The sequence below is a fragment of the Columba livia genome, chromosome 2 (assembly GCF_036013475.1).
Source record: "Columba livia isolate bColLiv1 breed racing homer chromosome 2, bColLiv1.pat.W.v2, whole genome shotgun sequence".
Lineage (NCBI taxonomy): Eukaryota > Metazoa > Chordata > Aves > Columbiformes > Columbidae > Columba > Columba livia.
The window spans coordinates 72,663,258-72,683,077 of NC_088603.1; the positions used below are offsets into that span (position 1 = coordinate 72,663,258).

The following is a 19,820-nucleotide window of genomic DNA, read 5'->3' on the forward strand; positions in this document are numbered from 1 at the left end:
TCTGCATCAAAGGAAGGCCTTTACGAGCGCCTTCCCTAACAATCTCCTCGTGATGCTCTCAGGAAAACTGATTATTCTGTAAAGATGATAGTCTGGAATAGAGTTCCCACTCTCAATTAACCTGGGCTGGTTCCAGCTAATGAAGTGGAAGGAAGGAAAAAAAAATTAACAAGATATATTACACTACTTTTAGCATAAAACCTTAGTTATATTCAGTACAAATTTAACCCTCTTCCAACTGTAAGCTGAAGATTTGATCAACATAGAATAAAGTTAAACTCAGTCATCAGTTATTATTTTATTTGCAGTGTCTAAAATTAAAAATGCCCTTACAAAAATAACAAGCAAGTTTCATAAAGAAAAGGCAATTGTAATCTAAAGGTCTTCTCTAGATAAGCTTAGTTTAAAACAGAGGTGTGAGAAAACTTGTCAGTCCCATCTTCAAGGTCAAGAAGGAGGATCTGGGAAAGTACAGGCCAATCAGCCTCACCACAATCACTGGGAAGGTGGTGGAGCAACTAATCTTGGAAATAACTTCCAGAACACATGATGGTGATTAGGAGCACGGAACTATGAAGTGGAAAACACATCTGATCAACCTGTTAGCCTTCTACAAAAGGATAACTGGCTTGGTCGATGAGAGGAGAGCAATGGATGTGCTATCTTGACTTTAGTAAGGCTTCTGACACTGTCTCCCATAACATTGTCCTAAACAAACTGATGAAGTACAAACTAAGTAAGTCAGAAGTGTCAAACTCATTTTCACTGCGAGTCACATCAGCCTCACGGTTGCCTTCAAAGGGCCGAATGTAACTTTAGGACTGTGTAAATGTAGGAGTGAGTAGTTTGACACGCCTGAGATAAGTGGACAGTGATGTGGGTTGAAAACCAGCTGAACTGTCAGGCTCAAGAGATGGTTATCAGCTGCAAGAAGTCCACCTGGAGGCTGGTCACCAGAAGCATGCCCAGGGGTCAATAAAGGATCCGGTACTGTTTAACATCTCCATTCATGACCTAGACGGTGGGATAGAGTGCATCCTCAGCAGATACACTGATGATACAAAACTGGAGTGATTGATAGACCCCAGATGAACATGCTGCCATTCAGAGGGACCACAACAGACTGGATAAATGGGCTGACAGGAACATCATCAAATTGAACAAAGAGCAAACCCTGCTCCTGAGGAAGAAAAACTCCATGCACCAGCATATGCTGGGGCCTGACTGGCAGGAAAGCAGTCTTGCAGAAAAGGACCTGACAGTCCAAATGGATAACAAGTTGACCATGAGCCAGGTTCATGTGACAAAAAAGGCCAACAGCATCCTGAGCTGCCTTAGGAAGGCCATTGCCAGCAGGTCATGGGAGGTGATCCTTCCCCTCTGCTCAGTACAGTGAGGACACACCTGGAGTACGGTGCCCAGCTCTGGGCTTCCCAGTGAAGGGCCACAAAGATGATAAAGGAATTGCAGCATCACTACACTGTCCTATGAAAATATGGGAATAATGATGCAATAATTGAATTTCAATCTCTTTTGGTTGCCAGTATTTCCTTTAATGCACTGTTAATAGCAAGCCTGTACAACAATAGCATATTTGATATACTCCACAGAAAGCAAAGCAACATTTTGCCACCATACAAAAATTATAAGAAAGATAACATTGTATGTTTTGTGTCCTGCACAATGTTTTAAAATATTTTGGAATTTTCAGTAGTTTTAAAAATAATCTAAGATTTCTGTTTTCAAAGAAAACACAAAGGAAAAGGAAAAAAAAACAACACAAAAACAGAACACCACCACCACATTAACAACATTAACACACTGACTTCTATTCTTACATGCGACAAGCAAAACATACTCTTGCAATGGCACTCCACGTCGGCTAGCAGGCATGTAGGGGGTGATATGTTGTCTAGTTTTTCCAAACAACACAGCAGCTGCGACTACTCACAGATCACACAAGAGAATGTTGTCATTTCTTTAACAACTGTGTCCATTCCACTTGACCTGAGAGCAGAGGTGCTGCTCTTAGCTGTGCTAAGAAAAGGAAACTGCGTAGCTCTGAAGCAGTGTCCTGCCAGTGAGAAATGCAGACATGCGACCCAAAGAAAACTTATGTAATCCCCACCAGAGATGGGTTCCCTAGAAACGCTTCACTGTATGCTACTAATGGAAATACAGGCTACAGTATCCATGCAATGCTTTAAATAAAAGATAACAGACCCTTTTCTCGTGACTGTATTTGATTTCCCCATCTAAGTGTTTAAATCTACACTGGCTCAAACACCACCTACAATTATGCCAACACTTTGTTAAAAATAACTTTATACATATTAAAAAAACCCAAACCCACAACCAGTATATATCTATCCTAACTTGCAGAGTTAGGAGAAACTCAACATGCCCGTATCCCCCAACACCATCTAGAGGGTGTCAGCAGACAGTGCAGTCAGGTGTGAATAGGGAGGGATGAAGACAACAGTACTTGAAAACAAAAGTTTTCACTCACTCCTCTCAGAATTCCTGCAGCATATAAAGCACTTCTTGTTTTACCTTCTTTTTAACTCACTCTATCTCCCCTATATATTTATTACACTTTTTGAGTGTCATATTTAACTCTGGTTTTTGCATTCATTTTCCCTAGAGTATGTTGCAAATAGTTTAAAAACTGTATTCAGTTTGACACCTTTCTCATGTGTCATTATTTCTTCTCGACCTTTTAATCTGATTGAGGTATGCTCCATATTCTATTTGCTTCCCTCTCAAAGCAATAAGCTCACACGCAGCCATAGGCATATGTGAGCACACTCTCCTCCTTCACAACCTCCTTCTACTCTTTGTAAACATCTTACCTCTCTGGCCACAGCCTTTCATTATTTATTTACAATAAAGGTTCTTTCCCACTCCTCTAATTTTCCTTTAGTCTCTAGTTTCCCATCTGTAAGTCACTATGTGATGTGACATCCAGCCAGCAAAGCACCTGTACTTTTCAATGGCTTCATAATTCATTAAACTCAACACCTCTAACTGCTTCAGCAGATCAGAGCAGAATGCTCAGCATTCTGAAGAACCAAAGTGCACATCTGTGCCTGGGAAGATCATGGAACAGGTCCTCCTCAAAGCTATGCTGAGGCACATGGAAGACAGTGAGGGGATTTGAGACAGCCAGCGGGGCTTCACCAAGGGCAAGTCCTGCCTGATCAACCTAGTGGCCTTCTACAATGGAGTAATTACATCAGTGGACAAAGGAAGGGCTACAGATGTCATCTACCTGGACTACTGTGAAGCATTTGACACAGTCCCCCACAATATCCTTCTCTCTAAAGGGGAGAGATATGGGTTTGATGGGTGGACTGTTTGGTGGATGAAGAACTGGCTAGATGGTTGCACCCAGAGAGTAGTGGTCAAAGGTACAATGTCCAGATAGAAACCGGTAAAAAGAAGTGTCCCTCAGGAGTCTGTACTGCTTAATTATTGTTCTTCCCTTTATTTAGGCGTCTATCAAAAACCCACAAGTAACTAGTAATTTCATTCCCAAAGTCTTAAGAAAACAGAATGATTTTCCTGCTTAAATACTACCCATATCTAATGAGCAGGTTACCATTTCTTCACCTTTCACAAGGCATGAACAATAGCTGTAATGCTTTAATCCTTCAAGTTAATTGAAAATCTAACAAGCCTTTATCAACACACCATAAACTTTAATAGAAGTGTCCTCCATCATAATTCACAGGTTTAAATAGCTATGCACGTGACCCCATAACTCGTACTGATTACTTCAAAGAGTCTGTAAAGTTTTAGAAGGAAAAATAGAGGTAACACATTGGCATAAAATGGAATAATTATAGAGATTAAAAAAAAAAAAAGAGAGAAAATCAGCTTAATTTGTGTTGTTGATCTGTTTATGCTTGGGGAGGGAAGAGTACGACTTTGTGATATTTGGAGGGAGGAAGAAAAAAAATCACATTTTCTTCCATTGGAGGTATTTTTTCTTCTCACCCCTAAGAAAACCAAAAAGTTAGAAGATAGGCATGTAAAAGTGAGTTTGTCTCTTCCTGGTTTTTGAGACTATTTAGTGATGCATAGATAGGAAAACTGCTCAGCTCTAAAGGCTCATTATCACATTTTTATAGACCATCTCATATCACTTGGCATTCACTTAATGTCTCCAGTTTCTGGAATGCGAGGATGAGAACAGAAACCAAGCTTTCATTTATTAAGCATGCTTTCCTTATGAAAGAAGCTTAGAAATGTGAATTTGTAATTTCCAAACCCAGAACAACAAAAGTGGCTGGCAACTGCAACCACCAGCATAAAGACTTTGTTTCAAATATATAGAAAAATAAATCCTGGTCTGAAACTATAAATGTATAATATAATTAGCTTTATCATACACGAATTAAAGAGCACAATCTGACCATAGGAGGCACAATTAAACTGTTTACATTTCTTTAAAATGAAACATGTACTGCTTGTAATCTTTTTTGGTATACACAGGATCACTCTGATCCCTTTCGACATCTGTAAGGAAAGAAGAAAAGCTGAGAAAAGACCAAGCCACACATACTGTGGAAAGCAGCAGACTTAAAAATGAAAAAGACTAGTTTGGGTAAAGTTGTGGTAGGGAGCAGTGTAGAGATAAAATTGTTCCCCACTCTATCCACAGGTCTTGATTTGGGACATACCCTATCCAGGAGCTGGTAACAATTTTGCTGAACTTTTGTGATTTTATATTAAAAACAAGAACAAGGAGGAGAAAAACATATATTTTAAAGACCTATAGAACTAAAGGTTAATGTGAATTGCCCTCGACTTAGCTTTTCTCCAGATGACCTTCCTTAAGGTGAATTTCCAAGCAGGGTGAAGTTCTAAAGTATTTAGCAGTGTACTGGTCTTCGCTGAGATTGAGGTAATTTTCTTCATACAGTTAGAATATTTTCTTTTTGGTACCTAGCACAGGCTTTTTGGTTTGGATTTAGTGCAAGAGTAATGTAGTAACCCACTTTTTCCCTGGGACAGAGTTAATGTTTTCTTATTAATAGTAGCTGGACTGTGGTTTTGATTTGGTAAGAAAAGAATGTAAGAACTTACTGAATTTACTGTAAGAACTTACAACTTGGTTGTTGCCAAGGTCCTTTTCAATTTTCCAGGTGCAGGTGTTTATAGCAGCTGGGAGAGAGAACAGAGGGACAGCACCTAGACTGATATCCAGGACGGTCAATGAAATATTCCCTACCATTAGCAACATGCTCCGTATATAGCTGGAATCGGTTCATCCAGCTATTTAGTTCAGTTCCATTTGGAGGTCTGTGTGAGTTCTGTTGGAATTCAGCCTTCTGCCATTTTGTGTTTTTTTGGCCTTTTCCCATTTTGGCCTTTTTGCTTTCTTGGTGGAATTATCTGTTTTGGACCATGGGCAGCCTCCTTTCCAGGACTGACTGTTCAGCAAAAGATGGACTAGGTATCAGTCACGAGTTGGTGAGAGCAATTGCAATAGAGTATCACTTATTTTATATTTATATATACACTATTGGTAGTAATATTTTTTTTTTTTTTTTTTTTTGTAGCCTTATTAAACTGTTCTTATGTCAGCCCACGAGTTTCTCCCTTACCTTTCAATTCTCTCTCCCACCAAACTTGGGGAGGGGGAGGGTGAGCGAGCAGCTACCATGATCCTTGTTGTGGGCTGGGGTTAAACCACAACAAGTAGTCATCCTACTATTACTATTATTTTCACCTCTCCTTTTCAAAAAGACATGAGCTTGACATGAGTTTTATTCAAACATCTCCCACATTAGCATGCCATCCCCTCTCCATCAACACTGCAATTCTTCTGTAGATAATAATATCAGTATCTCAGTCATTTATGAGAGCAAAATACAGAACACTGACCTATGGGTCAGATGCTTCATGTAGCTGTACTGGCTTAACTGACAGTAGGATTGAGCCCAGTTGCTTAAAAAAGAAGCACCAAGTAGAAGATCAGCAGTAAAACAGAATACTTTAAACAAAAATAAAGATGTGCAACAGCAGTGAGGGGATATTTAGAACTGACAGACACTTTCTTTCAAATTTGTCTCAATTTGAAGGGCTCTTTTGCCTCTAATGAGGCAAATGAGCAAGTTTCACCACAAAAACTGTTAGAAATGCTCACTCACAAAGTATTTTGGTTAATACCTACAGTTTGACCATACTGTTTTATTACTCTCTTAAAATACTTTTATTTTTACATTATTAAATAAACAAATGTAGAAATGCGTCATATTAGCTACATATGTGAACCTTGATTCAAGGAAATAATTTTTTATATATTCCTTCTATTAGATACCTGGGCCATTTGTACTGTGATTTAAAATGGAAGGGACCCACCTGTAATCAATCACTACTTTGGGGCCTACATTTCTATCTTCTTCCAAAAGTGGTCTATTTTATATCCACTAGGCAGGTTTCTCTACAGGTTCAAGTTGGAATACAAAATTAATCACGAGAAATGAAGCAGGATGAGAAACACACATGGTTCTCAGCTGTCACATTCATTTAGGGTTTTTTGCATTAAAATCTAATTGTTCTTTACCAATCCATTCTGTGATTTGAGTGCTGTGTCATTTCAGAGGTTAGTGGAAAGCCACAGAAAGTGACTCCAAACCTTTCCACCTCAGCAGTATGTATGAACTTGAGATGGGGGACTTAAAGCACTGAAATAAACCCATTATGGACTCCAGTGATGAAAACATACATAGTTTCTCTCTCAAGCAGTTCTGACTGATGCAGATAGAATACACGCCACTGCTCACTGGTCCAGATCATCAATGTTAAAAGACAGATATCTAGGTTGACTCGGTTCATGGAATCACAGAATGTTAGGGATCAGAAGGGACCTCAAATGATCATCTAGTCCAATCCCCCTGCCGGAGCAGGAACACCTATATGATGTTAAACAGGAATGTGTCCAGGTGGGTTCTGAATGTCTCCAGAGTAGGAGACTCCACACCCGCCCTGAGCAGCCTGTTCCAGTGCTCCGTCACCCTCACTGTGAAGAAGTTTTCTCTCATATTTAAGTGGAACGTCCTGTGCTCCAGCTTGCATCCATTGCCCCTTGTCTTGTTGACACCCTTTTGAATAGAAATCCCTCCTGAAAACATCAATATTTTTTTTTTCTTTGTACTGACATTTAGAGAGGGAAAAAAATCCTTGAGTTCAAAATAAATTCAACTATGTTTATATAGTTCTCCATCACAAATGACAAACTTACTGATATCATCAATTCGGTCTGTTTACTGTAGTTTAAAGCTCAATATTACAGAAATGCAAAGTCATCAAACAGTAATTGCACAGAGAAAAACACAGTTACTAAGAGTTCAAACACATGGATAAACATGTCATTTACCAGAAGCAAACTGGCATGCAGAAAAGTTGCAAGAACACAGTAAGAACTCTGTAAAAATGTAAATATATGTAAATATCTACACATTTCACAGATGATTACCCAGTAGCTCTAGAACTATGGATTACATCAGTTCTTAGTGGTCTCAAGCCATTGGTGATTGAACTGATTACGATAATTTATTACACCACCACTCAGAAAAATAAACTATAAATGCCACATCAACAAAACAAAACCTAATCTGTAGAATTTCAGTCTTCACATCCTCAAATCTATCATCTGCCATTTATCTCCATCCTTTCTGTACCACTGACAATGGCTATTTACGAAAACAGTAGAGTAAGAACAGACATAAGGATAGCTAATGAGACAATAATGCCACAACCATAGTGAGGATAATGGGATGCTCAGACATTTCCTTAAATAGATGAGTGGTGGCAAGAGAAACTCTTTCAACAGCTACATATAACAAAATACAGTACAAGGTATGAGGAATCATACAGCTAAGAAGGGGGCGGGGGGCGGCAGGGCAGGCGCAAGCCGAGGAATGAGAAAGATGTGGTAATATTCAGTGTCTCAATAGAAACAGCTGGGAGCAAGAGCCACAAAAGGATGTGCTGACAGTACAGTGTCTGGAGGGGAAAGGAGGAAAAGACATCCCAGATGTCTGCAAGAAAAAAAAAAAATTTCTATTGTTTTCTAGTAAACATATTAAAGAAAGAGGAATTTGAACTGAAACTCAAACCGCATACTCTCTATGGTACTACTACTGGGCAGTCAGGTCAGGTATATCAGTGCTCTCAAACCTTAAGAGCAACATGACACAATAATCTTAATAATTAGCAAGTAACAAACAAGTAATTCTGAGTTCAATATGACCAAATTTCTGTTTTTCCTATACCTGTGGCCACACATAATAGGTAACTTAAACATTTAAGTTAAGCTGAATGTTCATCTCTATTGACTTTTCTTCTAGTGCTGCCTATATCAGTTTTACTAACATATTAGAGAATAAAATTTGCAACCACAAATGGCAACCTGGGAACAAAATCCAATACCTTAGTATTGGCTCTCCAAAGAGATAGTGAAACTGAGCCCTCTTGGAAGCTGTTTGCAAGTCCTGCTTATGAGTTCATCTCTGTGGTTCCCACCAGAGCAGTTTTACATACACCAAACAACAGCTCCTCACTTCACAAGAAGGTTCACTGATTTCAATGGGATCTGCTAAGGAATAAGGCTGGACTCAGCAGAAAGGTGGGTGGAAGAGAGTGGCTCCGTGCCAAGTACTGAATATACATTCAACAAGAGACAGTAGACAAGTCATGGTCTGCATGTGCCACATTACCCTCCAGGGTGTCTCCAGAGAGGAGTGTAAGGGACTTCCCACTCCCCTCCAACACCCAAGCACCTTCTCCCTCCAAGGCAAGGGAAGGACGATGAGTTTGCAAGGAAGAACGGAAGAAGATCAGGAAAACACAGGGAAACAGCTGTGAAACAGCGGCATGACCCTTTAGACAGAAGCTGTTTGGTCTGGTACCAAGTATACGCCTTTTGTTGACCCCATTCTCAAATCCAAGCAGGTGATACATTTTAAACTAATAGGCAAGAAAACTGCATATATTCAAAAGACTTGCTCAGAAAACTGAGCACATTTATCAAAATTAAAATATCCAAGTGAGGAGTTAGGTTAGGTTATGGTTGGCCTCGATGATCCTGAGAGTCTCTTTCAACTGAAATGATTCTATGATTCTATGACTTCAACTTGAATAGTGAGCAAGCAGGGAAAAGCAGCTACTGGCCTACTTGAGAGATGCACACTCATAGGTGTGGGTTAATCCTACACAGTTAGCTCTAAACACAGTCTAGACAGTCTCACACACTCTCAATAAAAGGTTTTCTATTTTAGAAGCATGTTCCCTACCTCATCTCTTCAGAGAAGAAACAAACTCTTCATTAAACTTCTAAAAATACATTTTTATATAGATAAAGCTTGTGTTTTAATAATTTCTGTGTGACAAGTCTCTGTTCTTCTGTTCTCTTGTGATGAGAGAAAACACAACAGAGGGTGGGTTTTCAATTGTTTCATACTTTTAATATTTAAACATAAAAAAGTAAGAGAAGCTCTACATTAACAATGAAAAGTGGTAGAACAGTCCACTAAGGACAAGCATAATTCCGCATTGCATGGATTACTTCATAAGGACGGGCTGGGGAAAATGAAATTCACAAGCTGGCTATATAGAAGATGACAAAGAGATGACATCCTTGGGCCCAGTACTCAGCAAAACCACAAAGACTCTTCATCAGCCCCTATTGGGGATCCCTTGGTGATTTCAGAATAGAAAACTGAAAAACAGAAGCAAAAAAGTCCAGCAGATGGCTCTGAATGAGGAGAACAGAGACAGGTGACTAACTAGTCTGAGAGAAACAAAAAAAAAAATGGGAGCAGTGCCACAGTGTTATCATTTTTGTTGGGCCACCTGGAGAGGTAGCAGGCTTATCAATGAATGCCAAAAATGAGTAGCGCCCATCTGTTCACACTAATAAATATCCCTTACTAGAAAAAATATAAAAGGATACAATTCCCTGAGTACTCCTCACATGTTTTTAGCAGACCTGTTTGTTTAAAATATTTATTTGGGTCTTAAATGGCTTAACAACTGCCGTGAACGGAATAGTGTTTAAACATGACCCTTGGAAGTAACACGGTAAGTCAGTAGCTAGAAGAATTCACAACAACAAAAAGCTCCAACAACTTCATTTTAAATAAGCAAAAGCTCTGCAATTATCGCTGCCTTCAAAATGCCAACTGAATGGACTGATGGCAAAACCCTAAATGAGAGGCCCAGTTCAAAATTTGAAAAGTTAGTACTTGTTTGCAGATAACAGCAGCGGAAAGTATCTCCACTCATAAAGAACTATAAGAAATACAGTAGAAGCTCAGTTTACCTCCTCTGCTGGTGAGTACCATCCTTCTGCTGGTTCTAAATGTGGATTGAAAAAGGAGGTCAGAGCTGGCAGAAATACTGCTACAAAAAGAAATGGGATGGAAGAGAAAACAAAAGCATATAGGTTGGTTTGCTCTCCTAAGTTCGAAAGCAAAGTGTCTCTTTAGCACTAAGGTTTCTCTGCTCCAAACACTGTTTTTGCAATGAATGAAGCCGTAAGAGTTTAGAGCAGAAATTCAAACTTGCTAGACTGAGGTATTTCCAAGCTGGCCTTTTGACTGAGAAGTATGTTTGGTCTTCATATATGACATACCAAAAAAACAACAACAACAACAACAAAAAACACAACAAAAAAACCACCACCACACACCCTGTTCTGCTTATCTGTTTAACATCATCATTATACCACCTCAATTAAAGCAATTCAATCACATAAAACTGCCTGGATCCATGAAGTAATCCAGAATAGGACAGACCTTTCTATGTTCAGCACCATCTTTTCAAATACAAAGTTATCATACTACTCGTGCATAACTATTTTGTGCTATATTTTGCCTTTCATATGGCAAAAATGTGATAGAATTAGCTTCAAATATAAACATGTATAAATTGAAAGAAGAACACAATAAAAATCACTTCTGAGGAGACAAAAATCACAAAATGTGTGCAAACATGTATCCACACAGAGTTCTGCAAATGTCTGCTCCTTCATAGTTATTACAACAGATTTTTTTAAAACTTCCCAACAGCAGTTTCAAAAACTGCCCACACTATAGCAAAGCAAACAGATGCTGCACTGGGTACAACATGGAAAAGCTGTGCACCACTGAAAGCTTCGTTCTCTGTTCCATTCAATACCCAGGAAAATAATTTCTTCAAAAGGAAAGTTATTTTGACTGTGTAAATTCCTTTAAACCTGGTTGTCTTCAAAATTCTGTACCTCACCAAAAGCTACAAAAAGTCTGACCAGCTGCTCCTGGGACTGAAGCACGACACTCGGTTCCTAAAGTCTCAAGCACCTTTACCAAGTACTAGTTGAAAAACGCAGCTCTTCCAGCTGAAGCACAAAGGACAACACTGTAGCCACGCACGTTATTTGCACTGTTTTGTATTCCCTGCATTAGCATGAACCCACAGTCAAGTAACGAAAAGTGGCTAACACAGTTTGGTTTGTTTGTGAACTGGCCCACACTTTTGGAAATAATGTGGGTTGAGTGGGAACTTCCAGATACAATGCCAAACAGAAGACCGTTCAAACCCAAATGAACAAAGCCTTCCACCAAAGCAAATAAACTCTTGAGGCTGAGTTACAGGATTTTAACTAGGGTGTTATTCACATGACATCCCCTTCCTAGTCCAATAAAACAGCAGCTTGCTTTGTGGTTGTTTTTTGTTTGGTTGGTTTTGGTTTTTTTTTAATAAATATTTTTATGAAACAGTTGGAGAACAGCCTGCATCACTGAAAAGTTTCATGCAAAACAGATGTCCCTATTTTTTAACTTCTATGATGAAAATGCATCAGGAGAAAATAAGTCACTATAATGTTAATCATCCAATGTCCTTTAATTTACTAAATCTTATTTTTAAAACATCTGTGTTTCAGTATGGTATGAGTAAGGCACATTGCTGTGGCAGACAGATCTTGCCTATGCTACATGAACAGGGGCAGCTATTGCCCACAGCCAGGGAACTTTCAAGAGGCCCAAGATACAGCTTTGCACACACCATTGAAAGCTTCTCCTCATACCTCTAGGAACACTACAAACCAAGAGTTATTTAAGGATACAACACATTTTCTCATTTTATCAAGCATTAAATTGTTCTCATTATGAAAAGGAAAAAAGCATGCCCGCAAGCGGGATCACTGACCTACAGTTACACGGCCCACTGAGACTATTCCGTACCCTTTTGTAATGGTCTTGTGGGGACAGGATTCAGCCCAGAGCAGGGCATCCTGACTCCAGTGTGCATAACACTCTTAGTTTATTTAAGAAAGAGACTGTAATCATCTAAGCGGATATGTTCCTAAACTTTAACCTTCAAAAATATTTCACTTTGCTAAAAAACTTCTCCAAAAGAAAACCACAACAAAGTTTCAGCATTTTCTTTAAAAGCAGATGTGTGTGACAGCAATAAAACTTGACTCAATTCTCCAGGTTTTAATTTTACACTGCATTTTATTTTTCTAATCTGCCCTGCATTCACTTTTGATTAAATACAGCTAGCTAGTAAGAATTACTCTGCCTAGACCTGAAAATACTTCAGCATTTTAGAATCTGGGCTCAAAAGTCCTCCTAGGAGAAAACATTTCTATTTGCCTAAATGGAAGCAGTTTCAGGTTTTGATGTCTTATGAATTCTCTTTGAGATGAAATTTTATTCTGCAGAGTGACTATAAATTGTTACAGCTTTGTGCAACACGTTTTTCTTGAAAGTATCCAGAATTATTCAGTATCTGTTTATCATAATGCAAAAGCAGGGTTTTTCTTCCCTTTCCTTTCCATCCAGGTTACTCAACTTTATAACAGTCTGTGCCAACCTCCCTGTGAAAATAAAGAACTTGGTAACCAGCCCACCCATAACAATTATACTTCTGGAAACCATCATTTATAGAAGCACAACCAGCAAAAAGATCCATTCCAATTTAAATATCTAAATCAGAGCCTGAAGGGCCAGTAATTTGAAAAAGGTATTGCTTCCATATAAACAGAGGAATCAACTGGGAATCAGTGACACAATTATTACAGAACCTTGATTTTGCCATGTACCACTCTATCTTCTTCTATTCAAAAACATGGATATTTTGTGAAAAATGGCTTTTAAAGTACACAATTTACCTGCTTTAAAAGATTCCTTCCTAAGAGAGTAGGCATCTGAAATGGAATTATTTTAGCCACACTGAAAGAACAAATTAAATGCACGAAATCTTTCCTGACGCTGGCACCAGGTTATGTCAGGTCCCACTCTAACGCAGGAACATCGGAGTCTTTCTAGGACACCAGACCTAGTACTGGCAAAGTCCAACCAACCTACTATCAGACAGGTAAACTCTGTTCTCTGTCTTCCTATAGCAGAAAACAACTTGTGTCAGCTGAATTGGGTGGGGGGTTCTTTTGGTTTTAAGCTGTTGTGTATCCACTCTAAGGGTATGAATCTAATTATTTGACCTTACCATAGTGAGCTACAGGGACCTTTGTTTAAATAATTCTGGTTTTCCTGGCTGGCTTGGAAAATGAGGAAACTTCTACAAGCAAAACAAACCAGATACTCTTTCTGGTACACAGTAGATGAAAATTTTTAGCTACCCAGACATCCTTAATTATTTTCAGCAAATAAGTAATCTGTGTAAATTTGCTTTTTGTGCAAAGATTTTGCGTTTCTCTGTTGAGTTAATCTCATCTTGGAGCACTCAGCACTCTATTGAGAAAATAGTGCATTTTTTTCCTTGTAACAATCAAAAAGGGAGTAAAATTATGAAGTAAATCTAACAGTATCTTTTTTTCTATAGCATCTAGAGAAGCCAAGAAAGGGAGGTTTTCAGTTTTTTATGCCACCTGTAAGACAACCTGTTGCTACTATTACACAGCAGAGAGCTGTCTTAGCTGCAGCGGTCAGCCCAGAGCCCGTACCCCTGAATGTTCAACAATGAGCTTTTAAAAATCGTTTATATTATTTATTATCTTCTATAATAAGAGATGATGACCACTAGAAGACACAAAGATGACATGCATTACACAGCGGTCCTCAGTGCCCAGTGCACATTCATTCCCCAGGGTGTGGTTTATTTGTATCTAGGATTTTAGTTCAGGATCAAAAGAGAACCCTCAAGAATCACCATAAACAGCTTTCCACAGAAAGTGTGCTACACATCTCTGTTTCTTCTCTGGTTTCCTATGAGAGTAGAAGATAGACAGCCTAGTTCCAAATGCAAATCATCAGTTATAAATATCAAAAGGTGCTGGACAGGCCATCAGAAAGGAACCTCTATTAGCAACCATCAGCTGGAAATATTACCACAGTTTTCGAAGAATTTTGTATTCACATCTGGTGATGAGATCTTCATATAATATCATCAGCAATGCTCTGAATGGATATAGTTTGACAGCTGCAAATCTTAGGTACTATGTGATATTACATTTTAAGAGTGATGTATAATAAGACACCATTTCATGATGTGAATATATTACCTAATATATGCTCGGCAGACCAGCATCTTGAAGTACAGCCTCTAAAAATACTACTAGCTTGTTGTCTTATTTTTTTTACAGCACCTCATATTTCAAGCAATGGAAAGCAACTCCATTTTAAATCACTAGTGTTCTTTTTTAAAACGAAATTACTCTGAATATTTCCAGTAACAGAATAAGGTCACCACAGTCCAGATTCTGGTATGATCTCCAAAAGGCAGGTGTTTGTGTGTGTATGCTTGTGTGTGTTTCTACATGTATGCACAGGGGGAACAGGAACTGGAAAAATACATCCTCCTTTGTCAAACCACTTTCAGTTGCACAGATGATTTTTTCCATGTACTATGGTGCCTAAGCAATCAAACTGGCATCAGATGGCCCACTGTACAAGCATACATTGGGATACTGACACTGCTCAAAAATACTTCAATAGAAGCAACAGGAAAGGGATACAGAAAATATGGCAACAGTTACACTTCTCCACCACATTTTAGAATTTCAGTAAAATGAATTCAAGAAAATGGATATGTCCAATTCTCAAAATAGGTAACTAACTACTGCTGTTACTGTGGCTTCCTTTCACCGGTGATGGGTACCACAAAGGAGCAGCTTTCTCAGTACAAGTATAAGATTAGAGAAATTAAGCTTTAACCACCCTTCCAAAACGGCAGGGCTAAGCAAATGAGCAGTATAAGGAGAAGTTTGTGTTGAACCTTACCTTCAGGACACATGAGCCCTCTCTTTGGGCTCAGCCATTCCAACTTAGTCCAGTCCAGAAAGAAGTCCAAACTCCAGGGTAATAACCCAGATACAAAGAACCCAATGGTTTAGCAAGTGGAATTCTTCTTCACGTCCCAGTTGCTCACAGCATGCACATCCTTGTTTAAAATCTCAGTTATAAGTCCTCCACAGAATTAATGCAGCAGTTATGGTAAAGATCTATCTTCCACTTTCTAACTTCTCATCACAGTTACAGTCTCCTCTCCTGAGGAGCAAAACTGCCCACAGGAGCAAAACTGCTCTTGACAGCAAGAGATGGGCAGTCACAGAGCTGGACTTAAGGATGACAGGACTTAGGAACTCCTAAAGATGGCAATAAGCCCAGGAACAGCCTCCTTTAGAAGAGAACACAAACTTCTGGAATTCATAGAATTCACAGAATTACAGAAAATTTAGGTTCAAAGCGACCACTGCCAGTGGTCCAATACTCTGTTCAAAGCAGGTCACTGAGAGACTTGTCTGGTTGGATTTGAGTGTCTCCATGAAAAGAACCTCTCTGGGCCACCTAATTGTAACTAATTTTAATTTAATGCTTTCCTCCATTAGTTCCTCATACAGAGAGACACACAAAATATATGTGCTTGCTAATACACAGAACCAAACCTACAGTTGAGCTAAAAGGGAGAATGGGCAGAGACCATATGTGCAAAACCTGGAAAAGATTCAAAGGTGCACAAGTAACTCAACAAGTCACACAAAGAGAAATCTCACATTTATACACCCACTCCTTAGGCCTTAGAAAACTTGTTTACTATCTACCTTGTCTATGCCTGACATGAAGCACACAATGTACTACAAACACCCTACCCTTTCTTTTCTTTCTGCATCTAGCTATAAACACAATATACTGATAGACTTTGCAGCTCTCTAAGGGGAAGGCAACAAAATTCTCCTACAAAGTTGCTTACCCACAGCACTGAGAAAAAAGCAAAATATGTTGGATGATTTCCATGACTTCTAGAGTGAAGTAAACAACCAGAATTTTTAAAAAGTCAAAGATTAATTAATTTCTTGGACTTCTGTTTGTAAAATGATCTTTCTTAGTTTTGGATTTATATTCCAAACACATAGAATAGTTCTACTTCAGAATTTAGTTGTTGCAAGGAGGGGCTAAAAACACAAAATAAGAACAGCTTTCATTTAAAGTAACTGATTTAAGATCTCGAACATCACCAACAGAGATGTTCATTTGAGCAGGAAAGCTGATGCATTTATGACAGCTTTTGTGTACTTTTCCAGATGATGGCAACAAGCTGACAGCTTTAAAGAAGTCGACATGTTACGGTAAGGTTTATTGTGTAGGCAGCATTCTTCCTCTGCAGCAATCTCACAGCTTACATTTACAGTTTATTATCATTTCTATGAAATTCCAGCATTTGCTAATAATCTCCAAGACTGGGAAAACTAATGTCTTCTGTCTCCAGCCCTCCTCTCCTGTAGACACACTATTTTTCTAAAATAGTCTGGAAGACAACACATGCAATTCTTTTTCACAAGGTATCATTCTCAGTTCTTTTAAAATACTTCAGACAGCACCATTCTCGTTTCCACTTCTGTAAGCTGTGCCAGCCAGCACAACATAATTCATCCTCAGGGTAAGGAGTTTACAGTAAGTTATTTTTGCAAGCAGCCAAACCAGCAAAACTTTATTTCCTCTATGTCTGGAGGCGAAGCTTGTTTGCAGATTCAGTGGTAAGAGAGAAATCCATCCTGCTACCTCTGCTTTAGCTGAGGCACTAATAGGGTCTCTCTCCTTTATTAAGCCCTTTATTCTCACACACCACCTGTAACTTGCTGTCTCTGGCAATCTGGACATCCCTTGTGCAATTTGACTGAAGTGAAAAAAACAGGACTTACAGCGGATGTACAAATACCATCTTGTGGCCATCATTTCCTTAGCAATCCATACTTGAAAACTGGAATTTTTAAGAATAAATATTAAACTCTATCCAACAGTGCCTTCAAAAAGTGATGGCAAAACATAGCACCCAGCAACAGTTTAAGTGAAAGCAGCACTCCAGTTCTCAAAAACGATACAATTTTAGTTTATTCTCACTGATAAAGGCCATCACTAAAGAATACACGGGCAATCTGCTACTTACGTACATCCATTTCACTTCTTGCGTATCATTCACCCAGGATACTCACTGGTTTCACCAAGCTGCAACACGTTTAAGTGTGAAAAGACTGATTCACATCCTGAAATGTGAAAGAAGCTGCCACTGCATTTCACTGTAGATGGATAGGTAGTACTGTAGAGACTTTGTAGAGTCAAACCATACGTGCACAGAGGGGCTGTGAAACAAAAACTGCAGGTTTCTCTCTGGGTGATCCTGGGCAGAAGACTGAGAGTCACTGCTTTTTAAAGGTCTGCCTTTTCAAAGGTGTTAGAAGGTGTAACAGCAACAACGATAATTTTTTGAAACAGCAGACTACACGGAACCAATCTGGCTCAATCAGAGCCAGAGAGGTTGATAAACTGACATATTCGAACATAAGAAAGCAAATCCCAATTCCTAATCAGCAAAGGTCAGATAACTATTCTCTACTTGTAGCCTTGAAAATCTTGTAGCAGTCAAACAGCAGGTTTGTGTTAAAAAGAGAGATGTTTTCCTGACTTGTACAATAACACCCTGATCAATTACCTATGATGTTTCAAGATATATAACAAGCAAGATATGCTATCTTGCTTTGCAATAGATTAAATCATACATTAAACAATATTTTTCTACTTTTATTCCTGTTTGACACCAAAATAGTAGACCATGTGCACATTTTCATCCTCCTGTTTCTCAGATTTGTACCTTAAGATACAGTCCCCCTTCTAAAATTAGTTACTAATTTTTTGAGACACAAACACAACTGAGAAAAACCATTTGCTTACCTGTGTCCCTTCTCAAACACAAATGCAGCAGTAGCGATATAAGCTCATCAATCAGCAGCTAGAGACAAAAAACAAGCAAACAAAAATCCAAACGAACAAAGCAAATCAAACCAAACTAAACCAACCAACCAAACAAACAACAACAAAAATCCCATAACCACTTAGATCACCTACTCCATTCCTTTTTCTGAGTTCTGGATCACTCCCTAACGCACACAGAGATATTCTTGTAATATATGTCCCCCAAAATCACTGTAGACAATACCCAATCAACACATCACCTTGGCCTGAGCATATATTATGCTTATTTAAGCAGGTAATGTCTGCCTGAAAAGTAGCACATGTTCTGTATTATGCTGCAGATGCTATGGAAACTTTTTTCTTGGAAAGTGGCAGAGAAAATACCACCTAAAACCTCAGCATCTTGTTGATATAATATTTAAGGTTGCTTTAGTAACTCTTCAATGCCCTTGTAAAAAAAACGAAGGTCCTTTTAATATTTTTTTGACTGGCACAGACCTAAATTTTTTAGGTTAGTTTTCATTGACAGGTATGCAACATACACCTTAGAGAATTCCTATTTATCATGCTAAAAAATGGGTGCAAACTATCAGAAGTATAAGCAAAACCAAGTGATGGATTTATGGCTAGTTACACAACTGCTAAACTGAGAAAGGCTTATAAACCAACATCCCACTTTCTACCTTTGTATTTATACCTACTATTCCTGTTTATGCAACTAATACATAAGAAGCCTGGTAGCTTCCATAAATTCTTAGACTGTAAATCACTCAGACCCGAAACAGTGTCTGCCAATATTTGCAAAGCAAACACAGGACACATCTGCATGGAATCTCTGCACCCAATATCAATAGCCACAGCCAGCTCCCACTACTCTTCCTCGCTCTCCCCAAGCAGAATCTTGACTTCATGAACTGCCACATCTGGGTTGTTGGGGCAGCTCACCTAATAAGATACAACACAGCATGTATTAATGCAATAAAAATCTGGTTGAGGGTGAAAATGTTTGAAATGCTCATATGAGACATTCGGCCGTTCTGAGCTATGACTGTGCAACTGCCCCTCAAACTCACATAAAATATAAAGGTATCTCCCAACATGAAGCTACACCACTTTACACAATTTAAAAAAAAAAAATAATAATAATTAAAATGACAGCTTTACTAGGGATACCTTCCACATGATCTATGATGAAAACATACTTTATTGGGCAACTGGACATTAGAGAACCCCCTTTTTGCTCTCAGGCAAAGACAACCTATCAACAGTTTGCATTTTTAACCCTTAATGTTAAATATTACTTAAGGATTTTTTTCAATATGGTTAAAAAGAGGACATACAATAAAGTTGCTATGTTCCCTTTTTCAGCAAAAAATATTTTCAGTGACATAGAAAAAGATCGGGTTTATATGTAATATAAGATGACCAGATCTAATATTACAATTGCCAAGAAAAAAAAAATGTTGTTTAGCAGTAAAACGTCTAGCTTTTAAACGAAGGTCCAACACTAGGAAAGCCAACATGTGCGTACTTCTGCACTTGCCATATCATAGATATACAAGTATATCGGTTTATGTAATTACCATCTCAGTAGGTAAGACACTAGAAAAGCCAACA

At 38.6% G+C, this 19,820-nt stretch overlaps 1 protein-coding gene across 16 annotated transcripts in view; it reads right to left on the reverse strand.

Moving 5' to 3' along the window:
* Positions 1 to 19,820, reverse strand: part of FARS2 (phenylalanyl-tRNA synthetase 2, mitochondrial) — a 295,038-nt gene that overhangs the window by 258,119 nt on the left and 17,099 nt on the right. Inside the window, exon 4 of one of the 16 annotated variants that reach the window (XM_065052479.1) lies at positions 18,183 to 18,240. The exons of the other annotated variants lie outside the window; for them this stretch is intronic. The gene's annotated coding sequence lies outside the window, so the exon portion shown is untranslated. The remainder of the gene's footprint in view (positions 1 to 18,182; positions 18,241 to 19,820) is intronic. 16 annotated transcript variants of the gene reach the window in all.